The sequence below is a fragment of the Arachis ipaensis genome, chromosome B6 (assembly GCF_059453495.1).
Source record: "Arachis ipaensis isolate K30076 ecotype BB chromosome B6, ASM5945349v1, whole genome shotgun sequence".
Taxonomy (NCBI): domain Eukaryota; kingdom Viridiplantae; phylum Streptophyta; class Magnoliopsida; order Fabales; family Fabaceae; genus Arachis; species Arachis ipaensis.
The window spans coordinates 61,109,449-61,126,506 of record NC_142441.1 but is presented as its reverse complement, the minus strand read 5'-3'; positions in this window follow the sequence as shown (position 1 = coordinate 61,126,506).

Below are 17,058 nucleotides of genomic sequence, written 5' to 3'. Positions count from 1 at the left end.
AGAAAGTGGATAAGTGTTGGTGTGGGTCTTCAAGTGGTCCTCCACCAAAAGAGCAATTGTTCTGAACCAAAGTGATGAGTTGTGGCTTGAGTTCAAAATTGTTAGCATTGACATTTGGGGCCAAGATGCTGCTCCCACAATGTCTAGGATTTGCAAAGGTATAGGAAGCCAGAACTCTCCTCTGGGGTGGGTTGTCATTGTTGTTGTCTGCTCCACCTGGTGGATTGGTTGAATGTTCCTCCATCTCTTGGAATTCTTCGTCTGATTCCTCTTCTCCAACAATATTTTTCCCTCTTTCAGCTCTTCTTAACCTCCTGAGAGTTCTTTCGTCTTGTTCATGAAAATTGGGTATGGTTCTTCTTGTACCTGACATACAAGCAGAGCATGAGAAATGCACAAAACCAGTGACACTTCAATCTACTTCAAGATTAAAGTGTTAGTTAGTTTAAGCAAAAAATCAAACAGTTAGTGGGTTAATCAAAATTAAAGAAAAAGTGCTTGATCTAGATTACCACCTCACTTAATCATTGTCAATCTAATCAATCCCCGGCAACGGCGCCAAAAACTTGATGAGTATTTTGGTGAAAAATGAATTTCTCCCAAAACACACAAATCTAACCGGCAAGTGCACCGGGTCGCATCAAGTAATAAAAACTCACGGGAGTGAGGTCGATCCCACAGGGATTGAAGGATTGAGCAATTTTTAGTTTAGTGGTTAATTTAGTCAAGCGAATCAAGATTTGGTCGAGTGTTTTGTGATTTGCAGAAATTAAATTTGCATGGAAGTAAAGAGAACAGGGAATTAAAATGCTGAATCTTAAAGAACAAGAAATTAAATAGCAGAAACTTAGAATGCAAGAAATGTAAATTGCGGAATCTTAAAGTGCAAGAAATGTAAACGGCTGGAATTGTAAAGGGAATTGGGGATTGGATTTGCAGAATTTAAACAAGGAAAAGTAAATTGCATCAAACAAAAGAGTAAAAGAAGGTTTGGGTTGAATTGGATCTTGAAGCAGTAAAGTAAATGAACATTAAAAGCAAGAAACAAAATGTAAATTAGGAATTCAGATCTCAGGGCCCAGAGACTAGAAAACCAAGTCTAGATCTCAATGCCTTCCTAGATCCAACAAGAACAATTGCAAGGGAATTGTAAATTGCAAGAAAAGTAGATGAAGAGCAATTAACAGAAATTAAAGTCACTCAATCAGTAAATAAAACAGAGAGATCCAAGGATGAGATTGAAACAGAATTTCTTCAATTCTTCAACCCAAGATCCAAGACAATTGTAATAGAAATTGAAAGCAATAAAACTAAGAGGAAGAGAAGTGAATTCTCCTTCCCCAGGACTAAGAAATTAAAGATCACTCAATATCCAAAGCTCTCCGAAAACTATTATGAAAATTCCAAAGGAAAGCTCCCCGAAGAACTTGAATTCTATCCTATTTATACACTTTCTTCAAATGATCTTCAAGCCTTGAGTTGGGCCTTTGCTCTTGGTGGAATTGGGTTGAAAGAGGCCTTAGTTGATTGCTCTTGGAGTTTGGAGAAGAACCAAAGTGAACCAAATGAACCGGGTTGGAGTTTTGCAAAAGTTGGACCAAAAGTTGGAGCAAAAGTTAGGGTCTAACTTTTGGTCCAACTTTTCATATCAGCTAACATAATTTGCTGATACTCACGTTGGTGCAAAAGTTAGGGGTCTAACTTTTGCACCAACGTTAGCCTTCCTTGGTGTACTTGTGGCGCCAACGTTAGCCTCAAAGTTAGGGGCTAACGTTGGCGCAAACTTTTGCTCCTCCCCTTGTAGTTTTCATGTGCCAACGTTAGCCTCCAAGTTAGGGGCTAACGTTGGCGCAAACTTTTGGTGCCCAGGGGTGATTTTCATCATGCCAATGTTAGCCTCCAAGTTAGGGGCTAACGTTGGCGCAAACTTTTGGTGCCCAGGGGTGATTTTCATGTGCCAATGTTAGCCTCAAAGTTAGGGGCTAACGTTGGCGCAAACTTTTGGTACCCAGGGAGTGATTTTCAAGTTCCAACGTTAGCCCAAAAGTTAGGGTCTAACGTTAGGGCTAACTTTTCACCCAAAAGTTTGTGCAAAAGTTTGAGGCTAACTTTAGGTCCAGCTTTTTGCTTCCTGGTTCAATTTCACTTATTTCATTGTCTTCTCTTTACTCCTAGCTATTCCTTCTTGCTTCAACCTTTCTCCAAGCTTTCTTCACCTATCATTAATCAACCAAACACATCAAAGCTATGCTTAAAATCATGAGATATTCATTCTTTCATAATATGTGACAATTATAGTATAAAACCTCATGAAATAGCATGAATTCATACATGGTTGATTAAATCAAAGGAAACATGAAAATCTACCTAATTGGCTTGCTTGTAGCTCAAGAAAGTGCATAATTCTAATGAAAACAAAAGAAAAAGACTAGTTAAAATAGGCTAAGATGACTTGTCATCACCTTACCATACACAAGTTGGTATGGAGAGGTCCCTATAGGAGTCTTGAATGCTGTTCTATAAGCCCACAGAGCATCATCCAAGCTTCGTGCCCAATCCTTTCTACGGGTACTTACAGTCCATTCCAGGATTCTTTTTAGTTCTCTGTTAGAGACTTCAGCTTGCCCATTTGTCTGTGGATGATATGGAGTCGCCACCTTGTGGCGAATCCCATACCAGACCATGGCAGAGTAAAGCTGTTTGTTGCAGAAGTGAGTGCCCCCATCACTGATTAGTACTCTGGGAACACCAAACCTGCTGAATATATGTTTCTGGAGGAACTTCAGCACTGTTTTAGTATCATTGGTGGGTGTGGCAATGGCCTCAACCCATTTTGATACATAGTCAACTGCCACCAGAATATAAGTGTTTGAGTATGATGGTGGGAAAGGCCCTATGAAATCAATACCCCATACATCAAACAACTCAATCTCCAAGATTCCTTGTTGAGGCATGGCGTAACTGTGAGGCAAATTACTAGCTCTCTGGCAACTGTCACAGTTATGTATAAACTCTCGGGAATCTCTGTAGAGTGTAGGCCAGTAGAAGCCACATTGGAGGACCTTGGTGGCTGTTCGCTCACGTCCGAAATGACCTCCATATTGTGACCCATGGCAATGCCATAAGATCCTTTGTGCTTCTTCTTTAGGCACACACCTACGGATTATGCCATCTGCACATCTCTTAAAGAGATAGGGTTCATCCCACAAGTAGTACTTTGCATCAGTAATTAATTTTTTCTTTTGTTGCCTGCTGTACTCCTTGGGAATGAACGTTACAACTTTGTAGTTTGCAATATCTGCAAACCATGGTGTTTCCTGAATGGCAAACAAATGCTCATCAGGAAAGGTCTCAGGGATTTCAAGAGAGGGGAATGACATCCCTTCTATTGGCTCTATCCGGGACAGATGGTCAGCCACTTGGTTCTCTGTCCCTTTTCTGTCTCTTATTTCTATATCAAACTCTTGCAGAAGCAACACCCATCTTATAAGTCTGGGTTTTGAATCCTGCTTTGTGAGTAGATATTTAAGAGCAGCATGATCTGTGTACACAATCACTTTTGATCCTACTAAGTATGATCTAAACTTGTCAATGGTATAAACCACTGCAAGCAATTCTTTTTCTGTGGTTGTGTAATTTTTCTGGGCATCATTCAAAACATGGCTAGCATAATAAATGACATGCAGAAGCTTGTCATGCCTCTGCCCCAGTACTGCACCAATGGCGTGATCACTGGCATCACACATTAGCTCAAATGGTAATGTCCAGTCTGGTGCAGAAATAACTGGTGCTATGACCAGCTTGGCTTTCAGCATTTCAAACGCCTGCAGACACTCTGTGTCAAACACAAATGGCGTGTCAGCAGCTAGCAGATTGCTAAGAGGTTTTACGATTTTTGAAAAATCCTTTATAAACCTCCTATAGAATCCTGCATGCCCCAGAAAGCTTCTAATTACCTTAACATTGGTAGGTGGTGGTAATTTTTCAATTACCTCTATTTTTGCTTGATCCACTTCTATTCCCTTGTTTGAAATTTTATGCCCAAGGACAATCCCTTCAGTCACCATAAAGTGACATTTTTCCCAGTTTAAAACCAGGTTGGTCTCTTGGCATCTTTTCAGAACTAGTTTCAGGTGATCAAGACAGGAGCAGAATGAGTCTCCATATACTGAGAAGTCATCCATGAAGACTTTCAGAAATTTTTCCACCATATCAGAGAAAATAGAGAGCATGCATCTCTGAAAGGTTGCAGGCGCATTACACAGCCCAAATGGCATCCTTCTATAAGCAAACACTCCAGCTGGACTTGTGAATGCTGTTTTCTCTTGATCCTGGGGATCTACTGCAATCTTGTTATAGCCTGAGTAGCTATCCAAAAAGCAGTAATAATCATGACCAGCCAGTCTTTCTAGCATCTGGTCTATGAATGGTAAAGGAAAATGATTCTTTTTGGTGGCTGTATTGAGCCTTTCTGGTGGCTATATTGAGCCTTCTGTAACTGTTCTTGTAGGAACCAGTTCATTCTTTTCATTATGAACCACTGTCATGCCTCCCTTTTTAGGGACAACTTGGACAGGGCTTACCCAGGGGCTGTCAGAAATAGGATAAATAATCCCAGCCTCCAGTAATTTGGTGACCTCTTTCTGCACCACTTCCTTCATGGCTGGATTTAGCCGCCTCTGTGGTTGAACCACTGGTTTAGCATCATCCTCCAATAAGATTTTGTGCATGCATCTAGCTGGGCTTATGCCCTTAAGGTCACCTATGGACCACCCAAGAGCTGTCTTGTGTGTCCTTAGCACTTGAATAAGTGCTTCCTCTTCTTGTGGACTTAAAGCAGAGCTTATGATCACTGGAAAAGTGTCACCTTCTCCCAGAAATGCATATTTCAGGGATGGTGGTAATGGTTTGAGCTCAGGTTTAGGAGGTTTTTCCTCTTCCAGAGGAAATTTCAGAGGCTCTTTCATTTCCTCTGAATCCTCCAAATCAGGCTGAACATCTTTAAAGATGTCTTCCAACTCTGATTCGAGACTCACAGCCATGTTGATCTCTTCTACCAAAGAGTCAATAAGATCAACTTTCATGTAGTCTTTTGATGTGTCTGGATGCTGCATGGCTTTGATAACATTCAACTTAAACTCATCATCATTGACTCTCAGGGTTATTTCCCCCTGTTGGACATCAATGAGAGTTCGTCCAGTTGCTAGGAAGGGTCTTCCTAGAATGAGAGTAGCACTCTTGTGCTCCTCCATTTCCAGAACTACAAAGTCAGTGGGAAAGGCAAATGGCCCAACTCTGACAATCATGTCTTCAATCAGGCCTGATGGGTATTTAATGGAGCCATCCGCAAGTTGGAGACATATCCGGGTTGGTTTAACTTCTTCAGTTAAACCAAGCTTTCTGATAGTGGATGCAGGTATTAGGTTGATGCTTGCCCCAAGATCACATAAAGCTGTCTTGGTGCAATTACCTTCTAATGTGCATGGTATCAGAAAACTCCCAGGGTCTTTAAGATTTTTAGGAAAGCTTTTCAGAATGACTGCACTGCATTCTTCAGTGAGGAGAACTCTTTCAGTTTCTCTCCAATCTTTCTTATGACTCAAGATCTCTTTCATGAACTTGGCATAAGAAGGTATTTGCTCAATTGCCTCTGCAAATGGAATCTTTATTTCAAGAGTCCTGAGATAATCTGCAAAGCGAGCAAATTGCTTATCCTGCTCCTCTTGGCGGAGTTTTTGAGGATAAGGTATCTTGGCTTTATATTCCTCAACCTTAGTTGCTGTAATTTTATTTCCTACAAAAGTGGTTGAAGAAGCCTTTTTAGATGGGTTGTCATCAGCACTTGTGTGTGTCTGATCTCTCACTGGAAATTGAGTGCCAGAGTTAGAAGCTGGAGTGACGTTAGACGCCAGCTCCTCATCTGTTCCTGGCGTCTGAACGCCAGAACTGTGCTTCTTTTGGGCGTTCAACGCCAGATCCTTGCTTGTTTCTGGCGTTGAACGCCAGTCCTGAGCATGGTCTGGGCATTCAGCGCCAGCCTTCCACCCAATTTCTGGCGTTTTAGCGCAGGAATTATTTTTCCCTGGGCTCTTACTATCCTCAGGTGGATTTTGGGTGGTTTGCTCATTTCTTGGCTTCTTGCTGCCTTGAGGTGGGGTATTTAATGTCTTTCCACTTCTTAATTGAACTGCTTGGCATTCTTCTGTTATTTATTTTGACAGCTGCTGCTTTGTTTGCTTCAATTGTTCTTCCATATTTATGTTAGCCATCCTTGTCTTTTGTAGTCTATCCTTGAATTCGGCTAACTGCTTTGTTAGAAAGTCCAGTTGCTGATTGAATTCTCCAGCTTGTTTTACAGGACTGAGTTCAGCAATTACTGTTTAAACCTCTTCTTTCATGGAAGGGTCACTGCTTAGGTACAGATGCTGATTTCTGGAAACTGTATCAATGAGCTCTTGAGCTTCTTCAATTGTCTTTCTCATGTGGATAGATCCACCAGCTGAGTAGTCTAGAGAGATTTGAGCTCTTTCTGTAAGCCCATAATAGAAGATGTCTAACTGAACCCACTCTGAAAACATTTCAGAGGGGCATTTTCGTAGCATCTCTCTATATCTCTCCCAGGCATCATAAAGAGATTCATTATCCCCTTGTTTAAAGCCTTGGATGTCCAGCCTTAGCTGTGTCATCCGTTTTGGAGGAAAGTATTGGTTCAAGAATTTTTCTGTCAGCTGTTTCCATGTCCTTATGCTAGCCTTAGGTTGGTTATTTAACCACCTTTTAGCTTGGTCTTTTACAGCAAATGGAAACAGTAATAATCTGTAAACATCCTGATCTACTTCCTTATCATGTACTGTGTCAACAATCTGTAAAAAATGTGCCAGAAACTCTGTAGGTTCTTCTTGTGGAAGACCGAAATACTGGCAACTTTGCTGCACCATGATAATGAGCTGAGGATTCAACTCAAAGCTACTGACTCCAATGGAGGGTATGCAGATACTACTCCCATATGAAGCAGTAGAGGGGTTAGCATATGACCCCAGAGTCCTCCTGGACTGTTCATTTCCGCTTAGGTCCATGATGGAGAAAGGGAGATGATGTAAAATAGAAGAAAAATTTTTTATTTATTTAATTATTTATTTATTTCAAAAACAAAATAAATTAAAATAAAATAAATAAAAATAGGTGAAGATTTTCGAAAAAAATGAGGAGAGTGAAAGTGGTTAGGAAGTTTTGAAAAGGATATGATGATTTTTGAAAAAGGTTTTAAATTTTGAAATAAAAATCTGAATTTTAAAGGTAAATTTCAAAAATTTGCTTTAAAATAGAGAGAAAAGATATTTTTGGATTTAAAGAGGAGATAGAAAAACAATAAGATAGTACAAGATTTAAAATTTTTAGATCTAATGCTCTTTGTTTTCGAAAATTTTGGAGGGAAAACACCAAGGAACACCAAACTTAAAAATTTTAAGATCAAGACAATAGGAAACTCAAGAACACTTTGAAGACTCACAAGAACACAAGAACATGAAGAAAGAACACCAAACTTAAAATTTTTAGAAAACCAAACTAAAATTTTCGAAAAACAAAGAAAAATCAACAAGAAAACACCAAACTTAAAGTTTGGCACAAGATTTATTCAAAGAAAAATTATTTTTGAAAAAGATTTTAAAAACAGGCTAGCCAATTACTAAGAACATAAGCACCACGCTCTAGCTAATTGAGCTATAAGTTTAAAGTGTTTTAACAAGGTATAAATAATAAAAGACTCTAAACTAAAAAGAAAAATTTTTCCTAATCTAAGCAACAAAATAAACCGTCAGTTGTCCAAACTCAAACAATCCCCGGCAACGGCGCCAAAAATTGGTGCACGAAATTGTAAATCACACTTTTTACAACTCGTACCACTAACCAGCAAGTGCACTGGGTCATCCAAGTAATACCTTACGTGAGTAAGGGTCGATCCCACGGAGATTGTTGGCTTGAAGTAATCTATGGTTATCTTGTAACTCTTAGTCAGGAAAACAATAAAATAATTCACTTATCAAGTTTGATTGCAAGGAATAAAAGGGCAAAACACAAATTATACTTGTATGCAATGATGGAGAATATGTTGGAGTTTTGGAGATGCTTTGTCTTCTGAAATTCTGCTTTCCTCTGTTTCTTGATTCACGCACGGACGTCCTCCTATGGCAAGCTGTGTGTTGGTGGATCATTGTTGTCAATGGCTACCATCCATCCTTCCAGTGAAAAGGGTCCAGATGCGCTGTCACCGCACGGCTAATCATCTGCAGGTTCTCAATCGTACCGGAATAAGATTTACTATCCTTTTGCGTCTGTCACTATGCCCAGCACTCGCGAGTTTGAAGCTCGTCACAGTCATTCAATCCCTAAATCCTACTCGGAATACCATAGACAAGGTTTAGACTTTCCGGATTCTCTTGAATGCTTCCATCAATCTAGCTTATACCACAAAGATTCTAATTAAGAGATCTAAGAGATATTCATTCATTCTATGGTGGAACGTAAGTGGTTGTCAGGCACGCGTTCGTGGATGAATGATGATGATTGCCATGTTCATCACATTCATATTGAAGTGCAAATGGATATCTTAGATAGGAACACGCATGTTTGAATAGAAAACAGAAATACTTGCGTTAATTCATCGAGACACAGCAGAGCTCCTCACCCCCAACAATGGAGTTTAGAGACTCATGCCATCAAAAGGTACAAAGTTCAGATCTAAAATGTCATGAGATACAAGATAAGTCTCTAAAAGTTGTTTAAATACTAGACTAGTAAACTAGGTTTACAGAAAATGAGTAAACTAAGATGGATAGTGCAGAAATCCACTTCTGGAGCCCACTTGGTGTGTGCTGGGGCTGAGACTTAAGCTAATCACGTGCATAGGGCTTTTTTGGGCGTTCAACGCCAGCTTTGGATCCTTTTCTGGCGTTGAACTCCAACTTGTAACTTGTTTCTAGCGCTGGACGCCAGACTGCAACATGGAACTGGCGTTGAACGCCAGTTTACGTCATTTATCCTTTAGCAATGTATAGATTATTATATATTGCTGGAAAGCCCTGGATGTCTACTTTCCAACGCAATTGGAAGCGCGCAATTTGAAGTCATGTAGCTCCAGAAAATCCATTCTGAGTGCAGGAAGGTCAGAATCCAACAGCATCAGCAGTCCTTTCTCAGCCTGAATCAGATTTCTGCTCAGCTCCCTCAATTGCAGCCAGAAAATACTTAAAATTACAGAAAAACATACAAACTCATAGTAAAGTCCAGAAATATGAATTTTGCCTAGAAACTACTGAAAATAAACTAAAAACTAACTAAAACACACTAAAAACTATATGAAATTAACCCCAAAAAGCGTATAAAATATCTGCTCATCAATAGCCAAACCTAAATCATGTTAAAGCACTGTTACAATTGAGTTGGGTTAAAATATTTCACAAACTTGCAAGACAATTTAAACAATTAAGCAGAGATATATGGTGATGAGCTATTGAACCCTCACTAGATTTTTGTGTTTACTCTCTAGTCACTCAGTGTTTGGGGTTAATCACTCTATTCTTTTCTATTCCTACTTTCTAAAACTTTGTTCTTCATCTAACCAATCAACAAATATTGAATACAAACATACAAAAATCATGAGGTCTTTCTCAAGGTTGTAATGGGGCCAAGGTAAGGGTAAGGGTATATATAAGGCTAAGTAAGCTAACAAAGTGAATCCTTGATTAGTTTAAGATCTCACCTAACATCTACTTTATATAATTTAAAATGCTTTACCTAGCTACCCAAATTTTTTTCACTTTTGTATTACATGCTCGTATATTAATTTTACTTTGATTTTCACCTTATGTGCATTAATTTCTTCACTAAGCTTATTATTGGGGTAATATGTCCCCTTATTTACTTATTTAACTAAAAGTATTTTTTTTTTGAAATATAAATAGAACATATATCAATGCACAAGGTAATTTAATTTTAACTTGTGTCACATGAGCATGCTCCCAAAAATTCTTATTATTTTATTGAATTAATCCTTTCCTATCAACTCATGTTCCCATGTTTTCCCATACTTAGTGGATACACAATTTCTATCTTAAGCTAACCAAGGATTCAAGTTAGGATTTTTAATTTGATTTTCTGCTTAAGGCTAGTAATGTGGTTATAGAACAAGAGGGGATTAAAAGCTCAAGGGGGCTAACAAAGGTGATGTAAAGGGTAAGCTTATTTGGGATAAGTGAGGTAAAATTTTAAATGATAGCCTCAGTCATCTCTTGGTATGTATCTATATTCTATATTGGACATATAGATTAAAACAAAGTAAAGATTACAGGCATAGAAAAGAAGTGCAAAACACACAGAAATAAAATTTATGGTTAAATAATGTAACCATATAATTAAGCTCAAAAACTCACAGGCTGTGAGTTCGTTGGCTCAAAAACCATATATCAGTTATGTATGTCATGCAAGTAGAAATCAAGGGTTCCCATTATTCTCAATGTGAATCTTAGGGTGGCTCTTAAAATCTTAGTGTTCTTCCTTGAAAAATGTTGTGTAAATTAACCAATCATTTATTGCTATACATATACAGTGTGTGGATTGTTGTGATTCTGTTATACTAAAGTTTTTAGTTTACTCTTTTTTTATTTCCAAGTAATCCAAGTTACAGTATGTTAAAAGGGTAAACTAAACTAATTAATCCATATATTCTATATCACAACTTAATAACTAAAATTGCAACTAGACTAAACTAAATATATAAATCAAAGTGCAAAATGCAGAAATACAATAAAAATACAGCAAAAGAAAAATGTGCAAGTACTGAAAGATAAAAAATAAAAATACAGAAAAATAAGCAAAATAGGATAAAAAGTAAGTCTGAAAAGTGGTTCACCAAAATAAAGTACGCTAGAGATGGCGACCTCCCCACACTTAAATAATAGCATCGTCCTCGATGCTCACTCAAGCTGGGTATGAGAAGTGTCATCTCCAGAAGGATGTGCAGCAGGTGGCTCAGTGGTGATCTGAGGTTCTGTAGTCTGGATAAGTATCGGAGGAGCTGCCTACTGAAGCGAAGGCTCTGTCTGCAGAGGAATCTCCAGGTCTGCGGCCTAAATCTGGTGGGGCTCCTCATGGTGTGGTGCAGCCTGCTCAGGTCTTCTCTGCTCAACCTCTTTCTGTGTAGCCTCCTCATGATCGTCTGCCTCCGCATCAGATGGCTCAGAAGCGGTGTCAGGCTCGGAGGGGATGTCACTGTCGGATCGGATCATCAACATTAGGTGCTCATAGCGTCGCTTGTTGCGATGCTCCATACGATCCAGGTGTGCGAAGAGGCGGTGCACCAGATGATAAATGGGCTTAGGAGCAGGTGGAGGAGCAATGGATGGAGTTGGTGCAGCAGTGGATGTAGAAGGGACAGCAGAGGATGTGACTGCCTCAGCAGAGTCAATAAGGAAAGGCAGCCTATAACCCAAGGCTTGGAACTTCCTTCTATGAGGGATGATCTTCTTGCAGTCTGCAGCAGTTGGCTTCTCATCAGTAAGTTCCCAAGGCACGTCAGCTCGACGGCCTAGTTGGGTGATCAGATAAGAGAAAGGAAGAGTGCCTCTGACATGGACCCTGGCCATATAATACCTGATGAAACATGGAAGATACAGGTCCTTACCCTCCATGACACACCAGAGGAGGGTGATCATAGCAGCGGGCACCTCCGTCTCATGAGTGCTCGGCATCACGTAGTTACTCTGGATTTGCTACCAAAGCCGAGCCTCATCATTCAAATATATCAGCTTGATTCCCTTAGGCATCACTGTATTCTTTCCCATGACCCATGGGGTAGTAGGATCAAGGGCTATTCTCTGCTTGACTGCATCCCAGTCAAATCTCATGAATTTCATATCCTCTTCAGCCTTTTGGTAATTGTCAAGCTGATCTGACTTGGGCTAAAGCTGGAGGATATCCTCAATAGCTTCCTCAGAGACTAAAATTTGTTTCCCTCTGAGGTGCACTGCATCTAGGGATGTCTTGAAATAGTTACAGTAAAATTCTCTAACCCATGATGCATTGACCTTTGTCAAGTTCCTTTCCATGAAGAACTAGCCTCTTTGCTTTATCTGTTCGGAAGTGTACTGGGTGAGTTCTTCAGGAATTTTTAGAGTTCTTTCCAGGTAGAGCTTCCTGGAAGTGGCAAACACTGGATACTTTAGCTTACAGTATCTGTTTGCAAACTTGACTTGATCTTTGACAGTGAGGAGCTGGTCGGCCTTTTCCTGCGGGGTAAAGTTCCTTTCCCGCCAGGAATCGTCGTGAAGGATATCCAGGATAGAGGTAGAAGATTCTCCTCTTTTCTGTTTGCCTGTAATTGCCTTGCCTTTCCCTTACTTTTGGGATCAGACATCCTGAAAAGCAGAAGTAGCAGGATATAATTGAAGAACGAAAGCAGGAAAACAAGTAGGCAAGTAGGGTTTTGTTAATGTAAGCAGAAAGGCAAAAGAGAAATAGAAGCATGAAATGAGTTAAATATATGTACATTTTGGATTGAATTCAAGTTAAAAGTCTGAGAGTAAAAATCACAATCCAAAATATAATAGAAGTGGAATTCAAGTTAATTAGAAAAAAATAGTAATCATTCCTTGAGTTAGAAAGTTAAAGTAGTTAGGTAAAAACCAAAACGAGAAGTTAGAAAGCTAAACTGGTTAGGAGTTAAAAAGGAAGTTAAAGTGAGTGGCATGAGAATGGTTTTCCTAGTTACCAAGAAATTCACGAATTTGAAGAACAAGCAATTCATATTCAAGCAAGGATTGTAGTTTAATCATCAATAAGAATGAAATCATCAATAAGCAATTTATTAATCAGGGAACCAAAAGGAATAAGAATGTTGGCCCGTGCATTCATGAATTGGTTGGGTTGTAGCCAAGTAATGCAAAATATTGAATTTCCAAACCAATATATGAATGGGGGTAGATTAAACCATAAATTTACAGAAAATTGGGCAGCATTCCGGCTAAAATTAGATGTTCCCATGTAGTAAACAACAGGAAAAATAAGTTCATATGAAATTAAATAGTGCTGAAAAGAGTAACAAATAGCAAGAACATTAAAGAACAGTTTAACAGCAACATCAAATATGAACAACATATGAACAGAATCATCACAGCAAATTCAGAATTGCGAAATAGATAAAAATAGGTAGCAGAAACGGTGCAATTATCAGGGCTAAATCCACTAACAACATCCTAGCTACCTAACCACCTAAAATCCACTACAACATGCATCTCTAACTATCCTATTTTGAATAAAAATTGAAAAACTAACTAACTAATCGAAAAGAGCAATTGCAGTATGGTGGAACCTGGTGCGCAGAGGAATAAATGTATGGATCAGAGAGATGGTGGGAATGTGGTGGTGGTATTGGTGATGCGGCGGCGATGGGTGGCGGCGCGGCGGTGGTCCGTGGTGGCAGCAGAGGCGGTGTGGTTGGTTTGGGTTTAAGGGAAGGGGGAGAAGTGGTGAGGGGGTGAGGGTTGTGTTGTGGTGGTTGGTGGGTGTTGGCTGGAGGTCTGGGAGTTGGCGACAGCGGTGGACGGCTTGGGATGGGGCGGTGGCAGTGGGGGTGGGGTCGTGGAGGGAGGAGGGAAGGGGGGAAGAAGGGAAAAGGAGAGAAGGGGGTGGCTCCGGCAAGGGTGGGTCGGCGGTCTGGGTACGGCACGGCGGTCGGAGCTGGCTGGCGAGGAGTGGTAGTGGTTGGGGGATCGGAGTGGGGGGGGTTGCAGAGGGGAGGGGGTTGGGGACACGAATAGGGTAGGGTTTCGCATGGGTTGGGGTAAGTGAATTTGAATCCACGCGAATGTGTGGAGCACACGATCGCGTGAATTGGGTGAAAAGAGAAGTGACACGGCCGCGTCGTTGACACGATCGCGTGACTTAGGTAAAAGGTAACGGACGCGTACGCGTGAAGCATGCGAATGCGTCGCTGAGAATTGTGCTAAACGCACAGTTCCAGCGTCGTTTTGGCGGAACTCTCTATTTCCAAAAGGGTCCATAAAATCCGCGCGACGCGTACGCGTTGCTCACGCTTTCATGTAGGATGTATGTCGTGCAGGTGACGCGTTCGCATCAGGGACGCAAACGCGAGGGCCAATTTATGCTAAAGGCACATCAGCCGCACAATTCTAGCCCAACTTTCTAGGCGTTGATTTTTTTTACGCCGATTTCCATTCGACGCCCACGCGTGGCCTGCGCGGTCGCGTGGGGTGATTTTTTTTTATGCAATTATGCAGAATGCAATATGCAGTGCTAATGTACATGCCATGAATAATTCCAGGTTCAATGAAAATAAAATAAAATAAAAACAAACAACATGAAATAAAATTGAAAAAGGAACGATCATACCGTGGTGGGTTGCCTCCCACCTAGCACTTTTAGTTAAAGTCCTTAAGTTGGACATTTGGTGAGCTTCCTGCTATGGTGGCTTGTGCTTGAATTCATCCAAAAATCTCCACCAGTGTTTGGAATGCCAATAGCCTCCGGGGTCCCAAACTAGGCATGTAAAGCCCTTGAGCAGCTTCAAATAGATTCTCAGGCTCCCGGGGTGTTGAATGTCAGAATAGATTCCAGGATCCCAAACTTTACTTTTATATCCGCCTTTGTCTCGATCTATATTTTTCCAGCGGGGTGGTTTGGAAGTTGCATTCTCACCAAGATGACCAAACATTTTCCGAGACCCATTCAATCGAACTCGAAACCAATCCTTACACTTCAAATTGAAGCGTGGACCCTTATTGAATCTTGCATACCGGCCTTGAGCACAAACCATTTTCTTTTTACTCTTAAAGCCACAAAGAGCTCTAAGCTGGCCATCTGTTTCAAACAAACCATATTCAAGTTGAAAAGTAAAGATAAAAGCTAAGGATTTTACCCACTTAAAGTTTGTATTGGGCGGTAATGGCCTTGGGATAGGTGTTTCCAGTGGTTTTGCAGGCTCTACTCCCTTGTATTCTTCTGTGGATTCTTCCACTTCTTTGCAATTTTCTTCAGCTGCAACCACATTGATGAGCGGATAATTTATACACTTTTTGGCATTGTTTTTACATAGTTTTCAGGATGGTTTAGTTAGTTTTTAATATATTTTGATTAGTTTTTAAATAAAAATCACATTTATGGACTTTACTATGAGTTTGTGTGTTTTTCTATGATTTCAGGTAATTTCTGGCTGAAATTGAGGGACTTGAGCAAAAATCAGATTCAGAGGCTAAAGAAGGACTGCAGATGCTGTTGGATTCTGACCTCCCTGCACTCAAAGTGGATTTTCTGGAGCTACAGCAGTCCAAATGGTGCGCTCTCAATTGCGTTGGAAAGTAGACATCCAGGGAGTTCTAGAAATATATAATAGTCCATACTTTGCCTGAGTTTAAACGACGCAAACTGGCGTTCAATGCCAACCTTCTGCCCTATTCTGGAGTTAAACGCCAGAAATAGGTTGCAAAGTAGAGTTAAACGCCAGAAACAGGTTACAAACTGGTGTTTAACTCCAAGAAAGACCTCTACATGTGAAAGCTTCAATGCTCAGCCCAAGCACACACCAAGTGGGCCCGGGAGTAGATTTCTGCATCATTTACTCATTTCTGTAACCCTAGAAACTAGTTTAGTATAAATAGTAGAACTTTTTACTATCATGTTAGAAATCCGATCTTTGATTAGTCTTATGCTATCTTAGACCTTTATGGGGGCTGGCCATTTGGCCATGCCTGGACCTTGTTCTTATGTATTTTCAACGGCAGAGTTTCTACACACCATAGATTAAGGTCTGCAGCTCTGTTGTTCCTCATGAATTAATGCAAAGTACTATTATTTTTCTATTCAATTCACGCCTATTTCTTCTCTAAGATATTCATTCGTGCATAAGAACATGATGAATGTGATGATTATGTGACGCTCATCACCATTCTCACTTATGAACGCGTGCCTTACAACCACTTCCGTTCTACATGCAAACAAGCTTGAATATGTCTCTCTTAGCCTCCTGATCGTGAGATCAGAGTCTTCATGGTATAGGCTAGAATTATTGGCTACCATTTTTGAGATCCAGAATGTCTAAACTTTGTCTGTGGTATTCCGAGTAGGATCTGGGAAGGGATGGCTGTGACAAGCTTCAAACTCGTGAGTGCTGGGCATAGTGACAAACGCAAAAGGATTACTGAATCCTATTCCAGTATGATCGAGAACCGACAGATGATTAGCCGTGCGGTGACAGCGCATCTTGGACCATTTTCACTGAGAGGACGGGATGTAGCCATTGACAACGGTGATGCCCTACATAAAGCTTGCCATAGAAAGGAGTATGAAGGATTGGATGAAAGCAGTAGGAAAGTAGAGATTCAAAAGGAACTAAGCATGTCCATACGTTTATCTGAAATTCTCACCAATGAATTACATAAGTATCTTTATCATATTTATATTTTAATTATTAAAACTCTATAACCAGTTGAATCCGCCTGACTGAGATTTGCAAGATGACCATAGCTTGTTTCGAGCCGAAAATCTCCGTGGGATCGACCCTTACTCACGTAAGGTTTATTACTTGGACGACCCAATGCACTTGCTGGTTAGGTGTGCGAAGTTGTGACAAAGAACTAAGATTATGAATGCGCGTATTAAGTTTTTAGCTCCGTTACCAAGGAATGAACGATCACGATTTCGTGCACCATGTTTTTGGCGCCGTTGCTGGGGATAGTTCGAGTTTGGACAACTGACGGTTCATCTTGTTGCTCAGATTAGGTAAATTTTATTTTAATTTTAAGCTTTTTGTTTTTATTATTTTTATTTTTATTTTCGAAAAAATTTTCCAAAAAAAAAATTTCAAAAAATAAATTATTCTATGGCTTTAGACTTTTTAAGAATGAATTCTAGAGTTTCTTCATGATTTGTTGAAGCCTGGCTGGTTGTCAAGCCATGTCTAAATTTTTGGACTAAGGCTTCCACCTATCATGGAAAGAGCCCTTGGACTCTCATCTAATCAGCTGTTATATGCTTGATTTGTATCTG